This window comes from Triticum aestivum, chromosome 3B, assembly GCF_018294505.1.
Source record: "Triticum aestivum cultivar Chinese Spring chromosome 3B, IWGSC CS RefSeq v2.1, whole genome shotgun sequence".
NCBI classification, from domain to species: Eukaryota; Viridiplantae; Streptophyta; class Magnoliopsida; order Poales; family Poaceae; genus Triticum; species Triticum aestivum.
In genome coordinates this window covers 468,685,785-468,696,053 of record NC_057801.1, presented here as the reverse complement: position 1 = coordinate 468,696,053, position 10,269 = coordinate 468,685,785, and positions in this window count along the sequence as shown.

Below are 10,269 nucleotides of genomic sequence, written 5' to 3'. Positions count from 1 at the left end.
AGTAATCAAAAGGAAGTTGTAGGAAAGGAAGGACTTGGGTTTGTACCCAAGTCGAAGAAGAAGAAGACCAAGCAACCTCTCCCACTTAACGAAGCCTTTGTGAAGGAGGGTGAGGGAACTCATGAGAAGAAGAAGGACAAGGAAGTGGGTGGTAATGCCAAGAAGGGCAAAACCGTCCCTACCAACAAAGCCGATGATTTTAACCCCTCATATGTTTTGTGCCATGCTAGTGATGGGCATGTCTATGCCAAATTTATTGGTTCTTCTTATGAGTACATTGAATGGTCTATTTGGGTTTCTAAGACCCTTGTTACTAACATCAAAGGACCCATTTGAAAATGGGTACCTAAATCCAAGCATTAATCTCTAGTAGGAGTTTGCTTCCAATGGGGTGTCATGGTTGCTTGATAGTGGAGCTACAAATCATATGACCGGGAGCAAGGACTTGGTGGTGGACGTTCATCCTAATCCATCCATGCCCACTCATTTCCAATTCAGTGATGCTTCAACATCTAAGGTATTGGGTCTTGGCAAGGTGGTCATCTCTCAAGATTTATCTATTTAGAAGGTCATGCTTGTTAAGTCCCTTGCATACAATTTACTTTCCGTTTGTCAACTTGCACTCATGGGCTATCCAACATTCTTGATCTTGATACTGTGGCCCTTTTATGGAGCAAGACTCTTAAAGTAGCCTTTGTTGGGCATGTCGAGAACGGTCTCTGTGTGGTTAATGAAGGAAATATGCCCTAGAGACAATAACAAAGATGTTATTTATATTTTCTTATATCATGATAAATGTTTATTATTCATGCTAGAATTGTATTAACCGGAAACTTGATATATGTGTGAATACGTAGACAATACAAAGTGTCCCTAGTATGCCTCTACTTGAATAGTCCATTAATCAAAGATGGTTAAGTTTCCTGACCATAGACATGTGTTGTCATTTAATGAATGGGATCACATCATTAGGAGAATGGTGTGATGGACAAGACCCATTCATTAGCTTAGCATATTGATCATTAAGTTTTATTGCTATTGCTTTCTTCATGACTTATACATGTTCCTCCGACTATGAGATTATGCAACTCCCGAATACCGGAGGAACACCTTGTGTGCTATCAAACATCACAACGTAACTGGGTGACTATAAAGATACTCTACAGATGTCTCTGAAGGTGTTTGTTGGGTTGGCATAGATCAAGATTAGGACTTGTCACTCCGTGTCTCGGAGATGTATCTCTGGTCCCTCTCGGTAATGCACATCACTATGAGCCTTGCAAGCAATGTGACTAATGAGTTAGTTATGGGATGATGCATTAAGGAACGAGTAAAGAGACTTGCCGGTAACGAGATTGAACTAGGTATGATGATACCCACGATCGAATCTCAGGCAAGTAACATACCGATGACAAAGGGAACAACATATGTTGTTATGCGGTTTGACCGATAAAGATCTTCATAGAATATGTAGGAACGAATATGAGCATCCAGGTTCCGCTATTTGTTATTGACCAGAGATGTGTCTCGGTCATGTCTACATAGTTCTCGAACCCGTAAGGTCTGCACGCTTAACGTTTGATGACGATTTGTATTATGAGTTATGTGATTTGATAACCGAAGTTTGTTCGGAGTCCCGGATGAGATCACGGACATGACGAGGAGTCTCAAAATGGTCGAGAGGTAAAGATTCATATATTGGAAGGCTATATTCGTACATCGGAAAGGTTCCGAGTGATTCGGGTATTTTTCAGACTACCGGGGAGTTACGGGAATTCACCGGGAGAAGTAATGGGCCTTATTGGGCCATACGGGAAAAGAGGAGGCAGGCCAAAGGGGAGGTGGCGCGCGCCCCCCATGGGTCCGAATTGGACAAGGGTGGGGGCAGCACCCCCCTTTCCTTCTCCTACTCCTCCTCTCTTTCCCCCTTTGCTACTCTGAAAAAGGAAAGAGGAGGGGGGATCCTACTTGGACTAGGGAGTCCTAGTAGGACTCCCCACACCTGGCGCACCCCCTTGGGCTGGCCTCCTCCTCCCCCCTCCTTTATATACGTGGGAGGGAGGCACCCCAAAGACACACAAGTTTCTTTTAACCGTGTGCGGTGCCCCCCTCCACAGTTACACACCTCGGTCATATCGTCGTAGCGCTTAGGCAAAGCCCTGCGCCAGTAACTTCATCATCATCGTCGCCACGCCGTCGTGCTGAAGGAACTCACCCTCGGCCTCAACTGGATCAAGAGCACGAGGTACGTCATTGAGCTGAACGTGTGCTGAACGCGGAGGTGCCATACGTTCGATACTTGGATCGATTGGATCGCGAAGACATTGACTACATCAACCGCGTTACTAAACGCTTCCGCTTTTGGTCTACGAGGGTACATGGACACACTCTCCCCGCTCGTTGCAATGCTTCTCTTAGATAGATCTTGCGTGATCGTAGATTTTTTTTTGAATTACTATGTTCCCCAACAGCGGCATCTGAGCCAGGTCTATGCGTAGATGTTATATGCATGAGTAGAAGACAATGAGTTTTGGGTGTAGTCATACTGCTTACCAGCAACATCTTACTTTGATTCGGTGGTATTGTTGGATGAAGCGGCCCAGACCGACATTACATGACCGCGTTCATGAGACTGGTTCTACCGACGTGCTTCACACACAGGTGGCTAGTGGGTGTCTGTTTCTCCAACTTTAGTTGAATCGAGTTTGACTACGCTCAGTCCTTGTTAAAGGTTAAAACAACACACTTAACAAAAAATCATTGTGGTTTTGATGCGTAGGTAAGAACGGTTCTTACTAGAAGCCCGTAGCAGCCACGTAAAATTTGCAACAACAAAGTAGAGGACGTCTAACTTGTTTTTGTAGGGCTTGCTGTGATGTGATATGGTCAAGACACGATGATATATAAATTGTTGTATGAGATGATCATGTTTTTAAAAGTTATCGGCAACTGGCAGGAGCCTTATGGTTGTCGCTTTATTGTATGAAATGCAATCGCCATGTAATTGCTTTACTTTATCACTAAGCGGTAGCGATAGTCGTAGAAGCAATAGTTGGCGAGACGACAACGATACTACGATGGAGATCAAGGTGTCAAGCCGGTGATGATGGTGATCATGATGGTGCTTTGGAGATGGAGATCAAAGGCACAAGATGATGATGGCCATATCATATCACTTATTTTGATTGCATGTGATGTTTATCCTTTATGCATCTTATTTTGCTTAGTTCGACGGTAGTATTATAAGATGATATCTCTCTAAATTTCAAGGTACAAGTGTTCTCCCCTGAGTATGCACCATTGCTATAGTTCATTGTGCCGATACACCACGTGATGATCGGGTGTGATAAGCTCTATGTTCACATACAACGGGTGTCAAGCCAGTTTTGCACACGTAGAATACTCGGGTTAAACTTGATGAGACTAGCATGTGCAGATATGGCCTCGGAACACTGAGACCGAAAGGTCGAGCGTGAATCATATAGTAGATATGATCAACATAGTGATGTTCACCATTGAAAGCTAATCCATCTCACGTGATGATCGGACATGGTTTAGTTGATATGGATCACGTGATCATTTAGATGACTAGAGGGATGTATATCTAAGTGGGAGTTCTTAAGTAATATGATTAATTAAACTTTAATTTATCATGAACTTAGTCTTGATAGTATTTGCAAATTATGCGATATAGATCCCCGTTTATTTTCGATATGTTCCTAGAGAAAAAATAAGTTGAAAGATGATAGTAGCAATGATGCGGACTTGGTCCATGATCTGAGGATTATCCTCATTGCTGCATAGAAGAATTATGTCCTTGATGCACCGCTAGGTGACAGACCTATTGCAAGAGCAGATGCAGACATTATGAACGTTTGACAAAGCTCGGTATGATGACTACTTGATAGTTTAGTGCACCATGCTTTACAGCTTAGAACCGGGACTTCAAAAAAGTTTTGAACGCCATGGAGCATATAAGATGTTCCAATTAGCTGAAATTGGTATTTCAGACGCATGCCCGAGTTAAGAGGTATGAGACCTCTGACAACGTACTTAGCCTAAAAAGATGGAGGAGAATAGCTCAACTAGTGAGCATGTGCTCAGAATGTCTGAGTACTATAATCTCTTGAATCAAGTGGGAGTTATTCTTCCAGATAAGATAAGTGATTGACAGAGTTCTCTAGTCACTATCACTAAGTTACTAGAACTTTGTGATGAACTATAATATGCAAGGGATGACGAAAACGATTCCCGACCTCTTCGTGATGCTGAAACCGACGAAGGTAGAAATCAAGAAAGAGCATCAATTGTTGATGGTTAACAAGACCACTAGTTTCAAGAAAAAGGGCAAAGGGAAGAAGGGGGACTTCAAGAAGAACGGCAAGCAAGTTGCCGCTCCCGTAAAGAAGCCCAAAGCTGGACCCAAGCCTGAAACTAAGTGTTTATACTGCAAAGGAAATGGTCACTGGAAGTGGAAGTGCCCCAAACATAAGGCAGATAAGAAGGATGGCAAAGTGAACAAAGGTATATTTGATATAAAAATTATTGATGTGTACTTTACTAGTGTTCGTAGCAACCCCTGGGTATTTGATACCGGTTTAGTTGCTAAGATTAGTAACTCGAAATGGGAGTTGCAGAATGAACAGAGACTAGTTAAGGATGAAGTGACGATGTGTGTTGGAAGTGGTTCCAAGATTGATATGATCATCATCACACACTCCCTATACTTTCGGGATTAGTGTTGAACCTAAATAAATGTTATTTGGTGTTTGCGTTGAGCATGAATATGATTTAATCATGTTTATTGCAATACGGTTATTCATTTAAGTTAGAGAATATATGTTGTTCTGTTTACATGAATAAAACCTTCTATGGTCATACACCCAATGTTAATGGTTTATTGAATCTCGATCATAGTGATACACATATTCATAATATTGATCCCAAAAGATGCAAAGTTGATAATGATAGTGCAACATACTTGTGGCACTGCCATTTATGTCATATTGGTGTAAAGCGCATAAAGAAACTCCATGCGGATGGACTTTTGGAATCACTTGATTATGAATCATTTGATGCTTGCGAACCATGCCTCATGGGCAAGATGACTAAGACTCCATTCTCCGGAACAATGGAGCGAACCACTGACTTATTGGAAATAATACATACCGATGTATGCAGTCCGATGAGTGTTGAGGCTCGTGGCGGGTATCATTATTTTATGACCTTCACAGATGATTTGAGTAGATATGGTTATATCTATTTGGTGAAACATAAGTCTGAATCGTTTGAAAAGTTCAAAGGATATCAAAGTGAAGTGTAAAATCATCGTGACAAGAAAATAAAATTTCTACAATCTGATCGTGGAGGCGAATATTTGAGTTATGTGTTTGGTCTTCATTTAAAACAATGTGGATTTGTTTCGCAACTCAAGCCACCTAGAACACCACAGCGTAATGGTGTGTCCGAACATCATAACCGTACTTTATTAGATATGGTGCGATCTATGATGTCTCTTACTGATTTACCACTATTGTTTTGGGGTTATGCATTTGAGACAGCTGCATTCACGTTAAAAGGGCACCATCTAAATCTGTTGAGACGACAGCGTATGAACTATTGATTGGCAAGAAACCTAAGCTGTCGTTTCTTAAAGTTTGGGGCTGCGATGCTTATGTGAAAAAGCTTCAACCTGATAATCTCGAACCCAAATCGCAGAAGTGCGTCTTCATAGGATACCCAAAGGAAACTGTTGGGTACACCTTCTATCACAGATCCGAAGGCAAGATATTCTTTGCTAAGAATGGATCCTTTCTAGAGAAGGAGTTTTCTCTCGAAAGAAGTGAGTGGGAAGAAAGTAGAACTTGACGAGGTAGTTGTGCCTTCTCTCGAATTGGAAAATGGTTCATCACAGAAGTCAGTTCCAGTGATACCTACACCAATTAGTGAGGAAGTTAATGAAGATGATCATGAAACTTCAGATCAAGTCACTACCGAACCTCGAAGATCAACTAGAGTACGTTCCACACCAGAGTGGTACGGTAATCCTGTTCTGGAAGTCATGTTACCAGACCATGACGAACCTACGAACTATGAGGAAGTGATGATGAGCCCAGATTCCATGAAATGGCTTGAGGCCATGAAATCTGAGATGGGATCCATGTACGAGAACAAAGTATGGACTTTGGTGCACTTGCCTGATGATCGGCAAGCCATTGAGAATAAATGGATCTTCAAGAGGAAGACGGACACTGATGGTAGTGTTACTATCTACGAAGCTCGAGTTGTCGCAAGAGGTTTTCGACAAGTTCAAGGTGTTGACTACGATGAGATTTTCTCACTCATATCGATGCTTAAGTCTGTCCGAATCATGTTAGCAATTGTCGCATTTTATGAAATCTAGCAAATTGATATCAAAACTACATTCCTTAATGGATTTATTAAAGAAGAGTTGTATATGATGCAACCAGAAGGTTTTGTCAATCCTAAAGGTGCTAACAAAATGTGCAAGCTCCAGCGATCTATCTATGGAATGGTGTAAGCATCTCGGAGTTGGAATATACGCTTTGATGAGTTGATCAAACTATATAGTTTTATACAGACTTGCGGTGAAGTCTGTATTTACAAGAAAGTGAGTGGGAGCACTACAGTCTTTCTGATACGTATATGTGAATGACATATTGTTGATTGGAAATGATGTAGAATTTTCTAGAAAGCATAAAGGAGTGTTTGAAAGAAGTTTTTCAAAGAAATACCTCGGTGAAGCTACTTACATATTGAGCATCAAGATCTATAGAGATAGATCAAGACGCTTGATAAGATTTTTCAATGAGTATATACCTTGACAAGATTTTGAAATAGTTCAAAATGGAACAGTCAAAGAAGGAGTTCTTGCCCGTGTTGCAAGGTGTGAAGTTGAGTAAGACTCTAAACACGACCACGACAAAAAATAGAAAGAGAATGAAAGTCATTCCCTATGCCTTAGTCATAGTTTCTATGAAGTATGCTATGTTGTGTACCAGACCTATTGTGTACCTTGCCATGAGTTTGGCAAGGGGGTACGATAGTGATCCAGGAGTGGATCACTGGACAACAGTCAAAATTATTCTTAAAGGTGTAAGGAAATATTTATCGGTTATGGAGGTGATAAAGAGTTCGGCGTAAAGAGTTACATCGATGCAAGCTTTGACACCGATCTGGATGACTCTAATTCTTAATCTGGCTACATATTGAAAGTGGGAGCAATTAGCTAGAGTAACTCCGTGCAGAGCATTGTAGACATAGAAATTTGCAAAATACATACAGATCTAAATGTGGCAGACTCGTTGTGTGGCACCCCGGCTCAGAGAAAACCGGAATGCCCCGTATTCCGGCCGAGAGATCAAGATGAAGTCTTCTGGAATACAACACTACTTAGCACAGAACAAACCAACCTTCTATTATTACACGAATATGAATACAAGGTCTCCGATATTACAATGAATAACATCGATACTGCGACACTATGCCATCCTCAGTTGCTCTATGCAAGCAGCAGAACAACTCGAAGCAGCGGAATAACTCTAGCAGCGGAACAACGGCGACGGTGGTGAACTCCACTCCGCAGGGACTCTGGCTAGAACGCTTATCCTAGCTCGCACGAACGGAAACCGCGACAAGCAAGCAATCAAATCCGGAATGACCTGCAAGCTGGCATGACACGCCAGGTCAGTACATTGAATGTACTTGCAAGCTGGCATGACACGCCAGGTCAGTACATTGAATGTACTTGCAAGCTCACAAATAACCAGAAGCATTCAAGACAAATAATAGCATGGCAATTACAGGTTAAACAGGAATTATCATGATATCATCAGATCAACATGGCATGACCAACATAAACATGATACAGCTATCTCAACATGAACATATTAATCCGACAATAATAGCATGCAACATAATAACACTATATGCACCACTTATTCTACTCGGGTTATCTTGTAACCATCACATGCATCACTTACCAACCTCGGACATCACACGATCATCTCAGGATCAAATCAAGCTTGGTATAAACAATACTGTAGCGATCATTAAATAACCACAAGGAGCTTGATCTTTACCCATGACTCTCGTACAACATCACGAATATACAGCAACTCGGTATCCTCGATACCACCGTGATCCTTACGGCGATCACTACCCGACCAACACTGGGTCCCAAACCGTGATCCTTAGGGCGATCACAACCCGACCAATAACTGGCCCGTGATCCTTACGACGATCACAACCCAACCATTCCATGGCCCGTGATCCTTACGGCGATCACAACCAACTTATCTCGTTGTTATTAAGCACATTATTATTATTTCTGTTGACTCATGGTGTGACCTTCTCTCGACCTGGGCCCTTTTCCGCGGGCGCGGCTATCGATAGATTTAATATACACTCTGCAGGGTTTAGTACACTGTACCCACACTACGGAACCCATGGCATCGCCCTCCCATTCGGGTGGACCAACGGCATTCCGACAAAACCGATCTGTTGTCATGACACTCTCCTGGCCCTTCCGACTCAGACCCCACCGGGCTAGTCCTGGGTGGCCCCGTGTCTACCTCCAGACACCTCGACCACCGTCGTGGCCACGATCCACACTGGGATCCGGTACCAAAATTAACTTAACAACGGGTTCACAAGGTTATGCTCCACCTACCTGATCAGGGTAGCATGTGCCCATAACCTTCCCTAAATTGAGGTACCGACCAGAGGCACGACAATAGACCCAGTTAGGACCGTCTCATACCGGTAAGCGTGGTTGCACCGGTCAACATCGATTCAGCGGCACCATGACTCAGCCAACAGGTGTTCAAGTTCAATTTAATCCGGTTTAAACTTGAATGCAAATATGCTGAGCCATGATAAAATAACATGATGCCAACTATAATACATGAACATGATATCAACATCACCATGAGAGTATCACATAACTTTCCACCATACCAACAATAACTCATATCCACTGAGCATCTCATACTGACTAGCATGACCATCTCCAACATCAACATGTACTACTAACAAGCATAAACATATGAAATGTAATACTAGCAGGTATAACATGATCACAGAGTATAAGACAACATATCATAATAGTGAACATGCAAATCTGAACATCACCGGAACAACGATAACCATTTTTTCAGCAAGCAAATATTTATTAAATATTCAATTTGAAAACCATGTATACTGCATGACTATCATGCAAGTGGGTATTGTGGCTTGCCTGGGGATGAAGAAAGCACCAGGGAGAAGTGCGGTGAAGCCGCGGAAAGATTCGCCGGAAATCGTTCTCTCTCGGTGGGGGCTGAATAAGGGCAAGGGCATAAAGGTCATTTTCACAGTGCCAAACCATAGTGAAAACATGACCAACAGAACAGGCTCAACGAAACGAAGTAGTGGGCGTTGGATTCACCTCAAACGGAGTTACAGTTAAAAAGTTATAAGGGTTTTTCTGCTAGGGAACTATTTGTAAAAATTTATTTTACAGTCTGGGCCAAAACAGAAAAATGGAAAACATATTTCAGGGTTTACGCTTCCACTTACGCTGACGTGGCGGTGGACTGGTCAAAAGGCAGAGGCGGGGCCGGCTCCAGGGTGGCCGACGTGTGGGGCCCGCAGGACCCACGCGCTGGTCAACGCCCTCCTCCCGCTCTCCTTCTTCTTCCTCGATGGGAACAGAGGAGAGGCGAGGCAGAGGTGCGGCCGGCGCTGGCCCGGCTGGCTCCGGCCATCTCCCGCCCGACCGAGGCCGCGGGTGCGGCAACTCCTTGCGCATCCATCCAGAGGGGCGGCGGCCACCAGGGCGAAGGGGAACGACGATGAGGGGAGGCGGCCCGAGGAGACAGAGGCGGCGGCTGGTCGAGGGGGCATGGCCCTAGAGGGGCTCCGGCGACAAGGGGAGAGGCAGGGGCGACTCACCGGAGTGTGGGGAAGACGATGGTGGTGGCTATAGGTGGAGGGGGGCTCGGTGGCTATGGCGGCAATGGTGGTCGGGGAGAGGTTCTCCGGCTTCCGGAAGAGCATGGGCGAGCTCCTGGGAGAGTGGTGAGGCGAGTGGAGAGCTCGGGAGTGGCCTATATATAGGCTGGGCGAGGAGGGGAGGCCATGTGCATGTGGCCGTGGCTCGGGTGCCGCCGTGCACATCCGGCCGAGGCTCTGGCGCGGCCAGCGAGCATGGGAGGGCTCGGGGTCACAAGGAGGGGGCGTGCGGACGAGCTACAGAGTCGCACAGGG